This window comes from Euleptes europaea, chromosome 2 (genome assembly GCF_029931775.1).
Source record: "Euleptes europaea isolate rEulEur1 chromosome 2, rEulEur1.hap1, whole genome shotgun sequence".
NCBI lineage: Eukaryota > Metazoa > Chordata > Lepidosauria > Squamata > Sphaerodactylidae > Euleptes > Euleptes europaea.
The window spans coordinates 94,597,430-94,612,616 of record NC_079313.1 but is presented as its reverse complement, the minus strand read 5'-3'; positions in this window follow the sequence as shown (position 1 = coordinate 94,612,616).

Below are 15,187 nucleotides of genomic sequence, written 5' to 3'. Positions count from 1 at the left end.
TCATTGTAGCTTCCTGGCTTGTTACCTCTAAGCAGTGCAGAAACAGCTCCTGCAGTGGCCTTAAAAAAAAATCATTGGTGCTATAATGTCATCAAGAACAAGCACTGTTTCTTAGTGTGTTGTTTCCATCAATATGTGGATCCTCCATTCTAATTCTTCATGCAGCTGGATGCAGAAAAGGAAATACTGAGCATTGGTTGTACAGATGGTGTACAACCATCCTTGGTCTAATAGAAGGGACCACTGGTCCTATAATACCAATTCCTAGATTATTAAAATCTTTTAGAATTCTCTAGAATGGGAATCCATTGCTTTGTTTCCTTTGCTTCAGAACAAAAGGAAAAGCAATGCAAGTAATGTACAAATAATTGTCTCAACAACAATGATACAACAGATATAGTTGCTATTTAGTGCTATGATTATTCTTGTTATTTAGGAGTCATCTAAAGATCATTCATGACAATAAAAGATGTACCTATTTATAAAAGTTCTTTAAGATCCATTGAATGTTCCCAAAATATTTTCAGGCAAAGAGTGAGTGAGTGAGTGAGTGAGTGAGTGAGTGAGTGAGCGTGTGTGTGTGTGTGTGTGTGAGAGAGAGAGAGAGAGAGAGAGAGAGTGTGTGTGTGTGTGTGTGAGAGAGAGAGAGAGAGAGAGACTGTAAATAATAAAGTGTCTGAACTTTTGATTCTGCACACAATAACATTAAGAATTTTCACAAAGGTAAATGTTTGTCACTTCATGAGTAGCCAAGGCTGAAACAATATTTCAGGCATGGCTAACTGTTAAAAATGAGTTAATTTGGAAGAGCCACATTTAAATAAATATAATGAAATGACATAATGGCCCAAGATAATAGTTTTGAATGTGGGATTATAATGATTTCAAGTGCATTTTACAGGCAATTAATACATACGGAAATGCTCTGCCATTTGGCTGATAGAAGGGGAGGAAGAAGGGAGACTAAGAGAAAAAGAGAGATGGCTGCACCAGATAAAAATAGGGGTTGATTTTCTTTTCAGTAGGATCACTGCTTACAAACATAATAGAAGGAAAAAATAAGCATGTCAGGTTCTATAATGCGGCTTGTAAAATCCAGAGTGATTAGTTTCTAAAGAGGGCAATTAGGATGCTTTTGCATATGCATGTGACTTCTGGGGAGAAAGCTGCTGCCAGCTCTGTTCCCCCTCTCATTCCCCTCACTCCTCAAAAGAACCTCAGATATACCATATTCTTATTAACCCTCATGTATCATCCCTTTTATTTCATGAAAGGAACTATTGCCAATGATTGGTGTATGCAAATACCCTGGACTCTCTTAAGAGATTATTAGGTTTTATTGACTCCGACAAAAGGTAACAGATGAGGAAACATAAACTGGGTCAGCAGTAGACTAGAAGAGTCTTAATGGTATAAAGTGGCAGTATTTCACAAAAGGACTATTATTCCTCAGAAAGGCAAAAGCTGGCAACCTTCTGTGATGCAAGAACAACTACTGACCACCCAGAGAGACAGAAGTCATTACGGTCCTCAAAAGAACTGAATATTTATAGCAGTGAGATATTCAAGCACATAAAACTGAAAAGATAGACACAGGGTAAATTAACTTTATATGTGTATACATGATCTATGTAATCATATACATAGATCTAATAGCAAAGTTTGCCAAATTATTGGATACTTAACTCAGGTGACTGGAACTGTGAGTGAGCAAGACAGATCTTACTTCTGAATATCCAATAAGAACATTTTTTTAACCATCAAGGCACAGCTGGTTTATGGTAACCTAGTAGGGTTTTCATGGCAAGAGATGTTTGGAGGTGGTTTGTCATTGCCTGCCCCCACATCACAACCCTGGTATTCCTTGGAGGTCTCCCATCCAAATACTAGCCAGGCTCAGGGCTGAGTGTATGACTGGCCCAAGGTCACCCAGCAAGCTTCCATGACACGAGTGGGGATTTAAACCTGGGTTTCCCAGATCCTAGTCTGACACCTTAACCACTACACCATGCTGGCTCCCAATAAGAACTACCAAGTTATTTTAAAGAGTGGCTCCAGGTAACTATAGCACTGATAAAAATAGGGAAAGATTATTTGTGAAAAACTGGGAAAAGCTGTTTCAAAAATATTATGCATCTGGACTGGAGATCCTGTGAGCTATGGATAGCTTCAAAGTCTGTTGCTTGATTTTTGTGGTGTACTGCTTTGTGTTCCTGATCTGTGAAGTGTATTATTTCTGGCTGTCATTGAAGAAGTTAGTAAGGTGTCAGTACCTCCTTGACAAAAAAACAAGCTATCTGCTTTGACTATGTTGGTGGTAAGGTGGTAAACTGTAGCAAAATATTTATATATTAAATGGGAGATCCATCCGGTAGTTGTAATGGCAAGCTGAATTTCAGCAATTAAGGTTTTCTTGAACAATGTGAATATGACAGAAAAGGGACCCATCCATCCAGACTCCTCTATAAAATAGAAATTTGCAAATGGAGGGAGAAGCAAAGATAGCTGGGAGGTGGGAAGGAAATAGTACATGAGCATATTTTCTCTCTCATTGGTTAGAAGCAACCTGTCCAACTTGTTAAATTATTAATAAAGATCAGACTGAAATAAGCATTGTAAATTCCTCTTTTGACTACTGAGATGACACATTTAGCCTTCCCAGAAATTATTTTCATATAAATTGGGGCATTACAAAAAAAAATTATCATGATAATGTTGTTACCAGAATGCAGCAGACTAGTACATTGTGGGGGGGGGCCTTTAAATGAGATGTGCAGCTGGATTTAAACACCATTTACTGTGATGTTTCCAGTTACTCAGAAGGAGGATGTTTTTAGTCTTTACCAGAACTCAATAATTTGAAGCTTTCCAATCAAAAATGGTCATTTATATCTTTGAAAAATAGCAACAGTTCACAAGTATTCAAAAGTTCCCAAACTAAACATTTCTAACAAACTTTCTTTCTACCCCTTCTACCAATATTTGTTTAACATGGAATCAAGTTTTGATATTTACCGGTATGTAGGGCTGTTGGGGGGGGGGGGGATCGGGAAAATTCGGGTTTGGGTTTAATTGGCCTTTTCCCCCCAGGAAAACCCAAATGCTGAATTCCTCTATACCGGTAAAGGTGGGAATTCGGCTTTAAATTCGGGATTCCTGAAAAATTCGGCCATTTAAACCCATTAAACCCATTTTGCTGTTTTCCATGGCTCCTGGGGGGAGCATATTTGCAGGTAGAGGTCCTGAATTTTCAGGGTAGCTTGAAGGGACATTCCTTGCAAGAACCCCTAAGTTTGGTGAAGATTGGGTCAAGGGGTCCGAAGTTATGGGGTCTGGAAGGGGTCGCCCCCTTCCTCCATTAAAACCAATACAAATGGTTTTTAATGCATTCATATGGAGAAAGGGGGTGACCCTTTCCAGAACCCAAAACGTCAGACCCCCTGACCCAATCTTCATCAAACTTGGGAGTTCTTGCAAGGAGAGTCCCTTCCTGTTACCCTGAAAATTTGGGACCTCTACCTGCAAAATTGCCCCCCATGAGCTTTGCAAAAATCATTCCCATTGGTTACCATTACTGAGAAAAACGTCAGCTTAATTGTAGTGACCCAGATCTCACGCCTAGGTGTGAAGAGAAGGAGGAAATACTACTGAGTTATTTCTCACCAGTGTTAAGCAATGGGATTTTTTTTTGCCAACCCTGGTGTTGGTGGGCAGCAGAAGGAATTCCCAGGAGATTGCCTGCCATTAGGGGGAACCTGGGTTTCCTATGGCCTGCACATCTGAGCAGGGGCTTCAAGGTAAAGGAAACCCTGTAGAACATTTGTAACTTTCTAAACTAAGGAGCCTGCCTAATATTTAAGGCCAGCTAGGGCATGTATAGAGGGAGGGACAGAGGAATTGTGTTTTACCCCTTTCTTTTGAATCCCTTGCTCAATCTGGTGCTGTGCTGAGGATATGCTTGTGGATATATTCTTTTTAATAAATGCTTTATAACTTTTGATGCTGGTAGTAGTTCTCTCTACCACATAGACCTTCACTGTCTTGGACACGCTATTTTAAAATGAGCACCAGGAAAAAGTGGGGGTGACAGTCAGTTGGCAGATGGCTACTCTCCAAGTGATGCACAACGTAGTAAAACATCCCTCTGATAGCCAGACCCTGGATAGTGAGAGATATAGGGCCAAGGTCTTGGAAGGGAAGCTGGAAGCTCTGGTCCTCCCAGTGGGCAATTCCTACAAAGGCCAGGTGGTGGCAGCTGAAGAGAGAGAGAGAGAGAGAAAGCCTTTCCAGGTGTTGGGAAAGCCTTGGAGGGCATGGTGGAATAGGGCCTGCAGGTCAAAGCAGGACTATTTCACCACAGAGACCATCAGAATAGAATGCCATACAGACAACATCACACTGTATCCATGTCTATTGAACTATGAGCATATTAACAGAAACTTGGTGATAGGGGATATTGGTGAAAGGGTTATTTGCACACAACATCAAACATCCAAGGCTAACAGTAAATAATACAGATTGCTAATTCAAACCATAAACCAAACCCTTGACAGAAGGAGTCTGATCCTCAATTGAAAGCTTTTAACAGCTCTCTGTTGCTCAAAAGGTAGTGCCAGTGTCTTCCATAAACAGAAAACCATAGTACTCAGTATGACTGGGAGCTTTCAAGACAAAGGATGTATGAGTTTAAGGAAGAGACATGGTTATATCAACAGCATCCTTATATTGATAAGTGCTTAATTTTTTTGGAGAGGGAGATTAAAGTTCTGGTCCAATCACTGCTCCATTTTCCAAATCCCAAATTATTGGGCAACCACAGTATATAGCCTTCACCTTAAAGAGGTCACATAAACATTTTCCAAATGAATTGCATCTGCTCTGGACTGTGACCCTCATTGCCACCTGGTTGTCAGCCAGGTTACAATGTTGCTTCATCTATCCTTGCCATTGGGTTTTACTTGCCCAGATTTTCCCTCAGTTCCTGTCTCTTACAACATGTTTGTTCCCAATACACAGACCCTAGGACAAATGTGTTTAATTTTATTAACATTATCTGGTGGGAGAACCATAAATAAACTAGAAACTAGACTCTTTCTCCAGGGGGGCTTGCATGTTCTTCTCCTAACTTGCAGGTGGATGATAAGGGCTCTTCTGCTGCTTGTACATTGTGTATGGAAAGGTTGTGGTGTGCATTCTATGAAATTACATTTCTGCATATTGATTTCTGCCTTCTATTCACCGATGCTGTGGGAGATTGGTGCTTTCATAGGTAATGTGGGGGCATTAATGGTGAGCATTATCATGGTTAGTGGGTGGATGATGATGGTTGCCAAGGGTGCTGTGGGAGTTCTTTGGTGTTGCTATGTAGGCTTATTGCTATTCTTGTTCTTTTGACTGTGGTGCTCAAGGAACATGGGCAATATTACAGCAGCAATAGTCTTTTCATAACAACTGCTGGACTATAAGATTGCCCTAGCCAGAATGCTACAGTTAGTTTCGTTCTGTAGTCCCTGGAGTATTATGACCTTCTCTGGATAGGACACAAAGCTGAAGTAGACAAGTAACTTATCAGGTTTAGTAATTCATCTGTTCAAACCTATGCTCCCTTCTGAACCACTCAGGAGAGCAAAAAACATCTCCCACAGACAATCTAAACTGATTATTTTAATGAGAGCTGGGAACTGAAAAGCAAATTGTTCAAAACAAGCTTCTGTTAAATTTTTACATATGTCTTTGAGGAACCATGCTATGCTTGAGTCAGCAGGACTGCAGTAAGAGACTAAGGATTTTGGGAGTTTAGTTGGATATTCCCCCCTTTCTTTCTTCCCAAAGGAAACATCCCATGTGAAACCTGTATGTTATCAGCAACTCTATTTTCTGCTGTAATTATTGTTTTATCTGGTACAGTCAGTAGTGTCCACATTTACAAGAAGGAAGAAGACAGAATGGAGCATATGTAGTATTTTGATGTCTTTTTTCATTTCACTGATCCTTTCAAAATTTGACTGCATTGCTTTTTGCATGCTTTCTGGATTCAGATTTTGTTTTGCTTACTCTCTAACTTTTTAATAAGACAAGAAGGAAGGAAGGAAGGAAGGAAGGAAGGAAGGAAGGAAGGAAGGAAGGAAGGAAGGAAGGAAGGAAGGAAAGTAGGTGGGCAGGAAGACCATATAGGACCAAAGTTGCAAAGTCAAAAGATGTTGTTGTCCAATCCAGTATAAGATCTTAAAACTACTTCCAAATGTAGTAGGAGCTAAGCATTAAGCAAGTCTTCTTTACCCCTCCATTTGGTGACTTTCATGAGACCAGAAAGAGATTATTATACATCCATGCAAATGTCCATGGAAAACTATTCAAGGTTTTGTTTTGTTTTGTCACATTTTGCACTATGCTCTCATAATTTCTGGAGGCAACTACCGGTACACCAGTAAATTTTAACATTGTTTTGGGTCCCCTCATACCCTGGTGATACATCAAAGAACTACACAAACATCATCGTTTCAGGTGTTTTTCTGTGGTCCCATGAAGTTAATTTGAAAGTGTAGTCTATGACTTCATGGCCTCCAGATGTGTTCACATGTTGCATTATTCATGTTACAATAGCAGTTACCACTTGAAAACATGAATAGAATAGGGGAAATTGGCCATCGCAGACAATATCAATTAGTTCGCTCACTTGCAGTAAAGTGTAGCAGCTCAGTGAAGGAAAACAATGAGTTATTCTTTTTAAAGATCAGGAGGGCCTACATTATCAAGAATGATGGGGCATGCTGAATCTGAAGTCTGATTTGGAAAGGTCCAGTAGAACAATTACCAAAATCTCCTTAGTGCATCCAAAGCCATATATGAGAGGACACAGAATATGAAAGATCAAGCTCAATATAATTTAACATGTAGACTAGAGGACAGAGAAAACAGGTGGTTGATTCCTGCTGATACCATAATCATAGAAATGATTTCTACATGTAATGTTTCCTGTAGTATTCAATGAGACATGGTGTGTACAGGTTTCATTTACCATTTCCAGTGTACCCCTCAGTCCACATCAGTAGCCAACACACAGCAGACTCTGGTAGCTTTAGCCACAGGTCTGTTTATTGATTCCAACTGTGAGAAGGCACTTACCAAAACACATTAAAGTACCACAGCTTCAGCACAAGCCCAAGACAAAAATGAGGCCCTTCCCATATACACCTTGATAGAGAAACAGAAACTAACCATTGCAGGTTCAGTTAGGACTATGTGTGTGTGTTAAGTGCTGTCAAGTCACTTCCGACTCATGGCGACCCCATGAATGCAAGTCCTCCAAAATGTCCTATCTTTGACAGCCTTGCTGAGATCTCGCAAACTGAAGGCTGTGGCTTCCTTTATTGAGTCAATCCATCTCTTGTTGGGTCTTCCTCTTTTCCTGCTGCCCTCAACTTTTCCTAGCATGACTGTCTTTTCCAGTGACTCTTGTCGTCTCATGACATGACCAAAATACGATAGCCTCAGATTAGTCATTTTAACTTCTAGGGTCAGTTCAGGCTTGATTTGATCTATAACCCACTGATTTGTTTTTTTGGCAGTCCACGGAATCCGTAACACTCTCCTCCAACACCACACTTCAAAGGAATCTATTTTCCTCCTATCAGCTTTCTTCACTGTCCAGCTTTCACACCCATACATAGTAAAGTTAGGACTACATATTATTTTACTCTGGTTTAATTGGAAATGTTTTTAATTATTATTGTAAGCCACCTTGAACCATGAGGAAAGGTGGTATATAATTTACAAAATAAAATGTGTACATCAGTCCTAATACAGATGCCTCAGAAAGCATGCAGGACTACTGCTGAGTTAGCGTGCAGCTCATAATTTTTAGCTATCAGTGCCTTAGGTTTGCCCTTTAGGGGGAGGTAATAACCCACCCCGGCTCCTGTTTCCCACTGCTACTCCAGCAGCCAGTGGGAGAAAATAAAATTTAATTGCCAGCATCACAACGACATTATGTCATTTCTGGGAAATACCCAGAAATTACATCAGTCTGCTGTAGGAATCACAGGAAACTCTGTGGTAAAACTACATAGTTTCTGGCAATTCCTAGATCTGACTGGATTAACTTCTGGGTTTTCCTGGGAAGTATGTGATGCCATCATGATGATGGTGCCCTCTCATGTCGCTACCCCCTCCCCGAGACCGCTGCTGGCTGACAACCCTACAGTACCTCCATAAGGATAATATCAATTAGTTCACTCACTTGCAGTTAAGTGTAGCAGCACAATTTCAATAGCACATCCCATCATTCCATGTTTCCAGTGGCAGACCTTCATTCTTCCCGAGGCAATAGTTGAAATCCTCATGGGTATAGAGTAGGGTCGGTGGCTTTTTCTGGCTACCAGCAGGAGCACGGAGGAGGGCAGAGCCTGACAAAACAGCATTGTGTGACACTGCACCACTACTTCCAAATGAGTACTTGGAAGTGACATAGTGTGCCAGGTGACTTTCTAGGAATGTCCCCAATCTACCAGAAGTGACATCATGGCATTTTATTGTGCTGTTCCTGCCCTGCTCTTTTTGTTCCTTCTGCCAATGCCTGGCAACCATTGTATGAAGTGGACTTTGGATTTCTACAGACTTCTCAAAGGCAGATTACTGTAGCAGTATCTGTAAAAATTAATCATCGTCCCAGTGAACTGAAAGCTGGAGCAGGTCCAACTCCATTCATGCCTGGTTAAATACATGCAAACCTTCCCACTCAGAGTCTTCCCATTGCCCCTTTTGATATGACAATTCTCTTTCATGTGCCTTTCACATGCATGTGGCAACATAATTTTGACATGAGGTTTAGTCTGGTACCTAATCTTGCTATGCTTCTGATTGTACCCGTCCTGTTTTAATAAAGCCTATCTCAGTTTCTGGGACCATTTCTCTGCATCTTCCCATGTCAAGTAGTCACTGTTCATTAGATCAGAAACAGCAAGGTGTATTGCAACTGTTTTTGCCCCCAGAGACAGAAAGAAGAGCTAGGCAGATGTGTATTAAAATCTATAGAATTGTATGACAAAAAGATTTTATAAATTCTGGTGTCTGTCAAATTTCTTTCTCAAGCTCTCTTGGGGTTTCCAGCAGTGTTGCATACTGATACCAAAACAAGATGCCCACATCTGATTGTTTCAGGAGCAGAACTACACGAGGTAGCTCCCAATACAGCCGCACATGTTACAAACCGTACTTATAAAATCACTGAGACTACTTTTGCAATACTGACAGGCAAGTGGCCTATTTCACAATTTAAATATATTGGAGTTGTAAAAGTTCAATGACTTCACGGGATCAAAATCTTTTTGTCCTCAAATGTGATAATGCCAATATACACACAGAGAAGAAAAATAGTTTTTTAATGGTGAACTGTAATAAGAGGCTGATTTAAACTTTCATGAATAAGATAAATAAAAACTATGGTCTATGAATTATGCACTTGGCTTATAAAGATAGGGTATTGGCTCAATCCTACATTTCAGCTTCTCTACACAGTTACTGGTGCATTATTTTTGAGATTACTTCATCTACCTGCTACTTGTGCATATATACCACTTCCTTGAGCAGTGAGAAATCTAGGGATGGTGTGAGATTTTCCTTTGGGGCACTGCAGACTAATACTAATATTTGTGTTATTTACAAATAGTGTAGCTCCAAATGATTGAAGGGGTGGTTTATGGTGAATGAAAGTTCTAATTTCAGGGAGAGCAACCCTCCATCCAAAATGCAAGCCCTCCTCAGAAAAAAAAAGTTTTATTGCATTGAAAAGTACAGTACAATTCATCCCCCTTTTGGCAAGCACTTATCCAGTATAGGGAGAAGGGTTGTATTTTGTAACTGTTTTTTTGAAAATAAATGTGTTATCATTTAAGCATCAAGAAACCATCCAGAAACTAGAAGAGAACCAAAACACAGAATGCTGAATTTCATGGATATTGTTGCACATGTGCGCATCCATTAAATGCCAGTGGGTTGTTGTTTGTTTTTGATGAATGCATTCCCTTTTCAGGGGCAATTAATGGAGACAAGGGACAAGGGAAGACATTCCTGTTACCAAGCCAACCAGGCTGACACTCTTCTTTCCTATGTTGCGCCTTTTAACCAGTGCTCCCCTTTTTGCCCCACTGAGGTGATTTCATCACAGCAAAGGGAGTGTTGACCCAATTGCTTTGGCAATCCGAGATGCAGGAAATGGGACTTTCTTCATTACTCTTACAGCTATTCAGCTCTTGTTTCCCCTCTGCTGATGTTTAAAGCCTTTCTTGCCTGCATTTTGTCTTCCCTGATTACCCCATGTTGCCCTTTTGAGGTAGGGGTTGTGTAATTGGAGCCAACTTGGTCTGACCAACTGACAACTAGCTGATCTGCACTTTTAAAGGCGGGACTCACCCAGTCTGGAGAATGTCAGTTTCTGTCAGCTACTCATGGCCCTTCAGAAGAAGACTCCCTCACCCACATGAATGAGCAATCTCCTTAACATGAGCTGCCTTTGTCATGACTTCGGCAGGCTCTGATATTGTTTCCTAGCACTGTGACCACCTCTTGGTATATGGTTTTTCATGATCACAATAAAGGACTGCTCACAGGCTGTCATTTGCCACCAAAAGAAATGTTTTCCATGCCTTATTTCTCTTGCATTTAAGCCTTTTCCCTCCATTTGGAAGCTCATGCAAAGTGACCCAGAAATCCCTGCATAAGAACAGGATGGGATTGATCTTCTGATTATGACATTTGTATCTTGATAGATAATTTTTAGATTGCAATGCTCACCTTATCGGGATGAATGGCAAGTAACAAAGTTAGAAATCATAATAACACAAATGTACTGAATAGCGTGGGAAGAGGATGGTAACCTAAGTAGCTACAGCATTAGGCTGAAACTTGTATTGGAGGGGCTATTTTAATTGTGTTACAAGTTGCTGTTACAAGTCAAAGGACAAACAGATGTCCTTAAGCAGAAGGAGATGAATAAGGGAGACTGCAAATATAGTTGTCAGAGCTCTGGAAGCACAATCATGTTGTCGGTCTCATAGTCCTCTCTCCAAGACTGACCTCAAAGAAAACTACACTGACTACTTGGGGACTTGTGACATCACACTGCCAGCCTAACCTATCTCACAGGATTGTTGTGAAGATAAAATGGAAAAGAAGAGAATAATGTAGCATGCACTGGTTTCCCATTGGGGAGATAGGCAGGGTATAAATGAAGTAAAAAATAAAATAAACATCACAAACCCACCACCTCTTTCTAAAACATTATTTAAATAAAAAAATAGTATATCAAGTGATTTTTTTTAAAAAAATGTATATGTTACCCTTTCCTAACCTGGATAGCCCAGGCTAAGCTAATCTGGTCACATCTCAGAAGCTAAGCAGGGTGCAGGGTCAACCTTAACAAGTGTTTGGATGGGAGACCTCCAAGGAATACCAGGGTCATGACATGGAGGCAGACAATGGCAAACCACTGTGAATGTCCCTTGCCTTGAAAGCCTCACCATGATGTGACTTGGTGGCAGTATGCATAGAGAAAGTTATCCTGTGGGCTTGGCTGCCTGGTGGAGTTTGCAAGGGAAAGAGATTTTCTTGTCCCTGAGGCGGAGCCACTGGCTGAGGAGAGAAAAAAAGGCAGATTTTCTGAGGAAAAAGGATTAGAAATGAGAGCTCTGATGAGAAAGGGAGAAGTAAGCAATCTGAGAAAGTGGTGTGTTGTGTGCAAGAGCGGCACAGAATGGTGAACAACCTAAAAGAACAGCAGCTTCTGGAGACTGGTAGTCCTAAGAGCTCTAAGAAATGAGTAAAAACCTTTTTTATGCGAACACAGGGTCATTGCCGACCCATGGGGAGAAGTCACATCCCGGTAGCACGTGCGTATTTACATTTATTTTTATTTAAATTGTTTACATTTATTTTTGGCCATGTCAAAATTTCATCTCATTTGAGAACCCCAAGAACAGCAGAAGCAGCACAGAAAGCCAACCCTACTACAAAAAGACTGTGAGAGACTTGGGGAGGGGGAGGAAACTGTCATCTCTGTTCTTATCTTTAACGGTATTACTTAAGTTCCATGCTTATACCTATATTTTGCTACCTTGATTTCCCACAACTTTTTGTTGAATAAACACTTCAGTGCTATTTGTGAAGGTTGCCAGAAGGTCTGTGGGTTGGTTTTAAAACTCTGCCCCCCCTTTTTGCATACTTGTAGGCACTGTGGGTTTTCTACCCTTCCCTTCCATTAGCCAGAATGGTGAGAGCAGAATGGTGGGATATAAATTTTATGAAATAATGATATAAGTAAATAAATAATTGCTTCTCTCAGATGGGGTTGGTGGGAGAAAGTGAAGTTACAGGTAAATGAGCAACAAGTGATCAGCCTACCTGGAAGAGAGCCAATGGGTAATTGAAAAGGAAATCAGCATTCAGTGTAGAGGTTGGTGTGTATGTCATTCACATTGTGAAGGCAGAGGAAAACTGGGCTCAACCTGTGGGACAAGGAAATGCTGGATCCTGCTAAGTTACATCTGCCATCTCCCTTGGTTTAAGAGTAGAGTGGTACTCTGTGGAATTGGGATGGGATGCTAGTTTACATATTGTCAGTCCCACCTCAGCATTGCCAAAAAAAACTCTTCCACATGGTGATGATGGAAACTTTTTTCCCCACGTGTGTAAATACTTTTAGTAATCCCAAAAGCACCTCTCCTTTGGAAGCAATTATAACACATCTTGCTCGCTCTTTTGTATAGATCTCACTTTGCCCTCAGTGACATCATCACATCAAGAAATCTGTTTGGTTGCAAAGAGTTATGACCATCACCCTGCTTTCTGAATGGTCTCCACCTGGGAGGGATCACTGATATGACTGATTCTGGGAGAAGGGAGAAGCAATTGGGGGGGGGGGGGAGAAAATAAGAAAGTAACTTTAGTTGGGTAAACAAGTTTAACATTTTCACAATAGAAAATCTCTGCCTCCACCAAAAGTCTGCCCAAACATCACAAATGAAGAATATTAGCATACCTCTGATCACTTCTGATCTATTAGAACCCACATTATTTCCTAGGGAAACCCGAATTTCTTAGCTGGTTGACACAGTGTTCCAAGACAAGAAGAGTGCAAGGCAAGTGGCAATAGGAAAGCTGCCCTTCAAAACAGCATTTTCCTCTTATGAGTGCTTCTCGGAAAGATTCAATGGACATGAAGCAGCTTTTGCATAATTCATGAAGAGCTATAGCAGGATCCAAAAACTATTGGGAGATAGGAAGCTTGCAAGTTTAATGAGCTGGTGATACTTGAAGGACATACATGTAAGGATGGGACAGAGGTTGAAATAAGTATTAAGAAGCAAAGATAGGGAATTCCAAATTATATAAACTGCAGGAAAATGATGAGCCTGGGTGGCAGGCTGGGGGAATATTTCCCCCGTATGCAGCTGCCTTTCAAGGGCAATAATGGAACTTCTAGTAGTGGAACTTTCAGTAATGACGTGTAAAAAGAGGATCAGGCAATTTTACAGAGTGGTGTAGTGGTTAAGGTGTCGGACTAAGACCTGGGAAATCCAGGTCCAAATCCCCACTCGTGCAATGGAAACTTTCTGGGTGACGTTGGGCCAATCACACACTCTCAGCCCTGACCCTGGCTAGTATTTGGATGGGAGACCTGCCTCCAAGGAATACCAGGGGCATGATGTGGAGGCAGGCAGGCAATGGCAAACAACCTCAGAACATCTCTTGCCTTGAAAACCCTACAGGGTTGCCATAAATCAGCTGTGACTTGACAGCTAATAGCTAGCAGTGTAATCCTAAACAGTATTGTAACCTTCTAAACCCATTGATTTCAATAGATTTAGAAGGGTAGGATATAATTGTCAGTTGGCTAAATTGAACCTTTTAGTTTAGAGGCAGTATGCTTCCGATTGCCACTTTTTAGGGGGCAGCAGCAGGTAGAAGCTTTGGCCTCTATGCTCTTGCTGTGGGCCTTCTGGTGCCTCTTTTGGACACTGGCAAACAGGATGCTGGATTATACAAAGCAGTTATGTATCAGAATTCTTGCTTTCTTCCTATGTGTTTTCCATTTGGGAAACTGGGGTGTGGTTGGTGATGCACTGTTACTTATTCTGTATTTTTATATTGCTTCATTTCTCCCAGTAACTCATGAGAGCATACATACATGGGATATTTTTATTCTCAACATCCCTGTGAGGTAGGTGAGAGAATTGTCCAGTGAGCTTCATGAGCTAAGTGGAGATTTGAATGCAGATCTTTCCAGTACAGATCAGACAGTCTAATCATTATATGACACTGATCTCAACTGCCACTGCCGTTGTTTCATCACTGTGTTTGAGAATTTTAGGCATGTGATCAGATTTTTAGTAGTAGTAATATCTTTGGCCTTCTGGCTGAGAAAGCTAGTCTTTAGAGCTCAGACAGGATTAGAATCAAACTTTTAAAATGTTGAGATATTCAGATTTTGCTTTTGATACTTGACTTTAAGGGATGCTGTTAAGTACAACCTTCTCCCTGGTATAGTTTATGTGCTTGGAATTTGTGTGTGTGTGTGTATAAGGAATAAGGAAACATTCCAATATCATTCACAGGTAATTCAGAGTAGCACAGTCCAGCCACAGACGCATCATATGGAATTCCTGATGGTCTACTGTAGACCACATACCTTCTATTGTAAACCACAGACCTATAAGAAAAGCAGGAGACAAATTCATAGAGAATTCATCTATTGATTAGGACCATATTAGCTAAATTGAGCTTGCATTTTCAGAGCCAGAGTAACTCTAAATATACAAGGTGTGTTGTGGGTGGGGTGGCAATCATCTTCATACTCTGCCCATGGGTTTCCAGAGAGATTTGTCTGGCTGCTGTTGGAAGCAGAATGCTAAACTACACTTATTATTATTTTGTTGTTCTGATTCCTTTGTTCTTAAAAGTCACTAATGGAAATAGTTCTTTCTTTTCCTTTCTTTTAATGGAAAAAGCCATACAGCTATCTGACAATGAAAATCTGTGATTCCAAGGGCAATATGATAATATGAAATAAAATATCAGTGGCCAACCAGCAAATCATAACAATAGCACGATGATGGAAGGACAATTATGAATCAGCAGCCAATTCTAGTAGCATACTCTCTTTGAGCCCAAACGTTAGAAGATAAGATCTCTG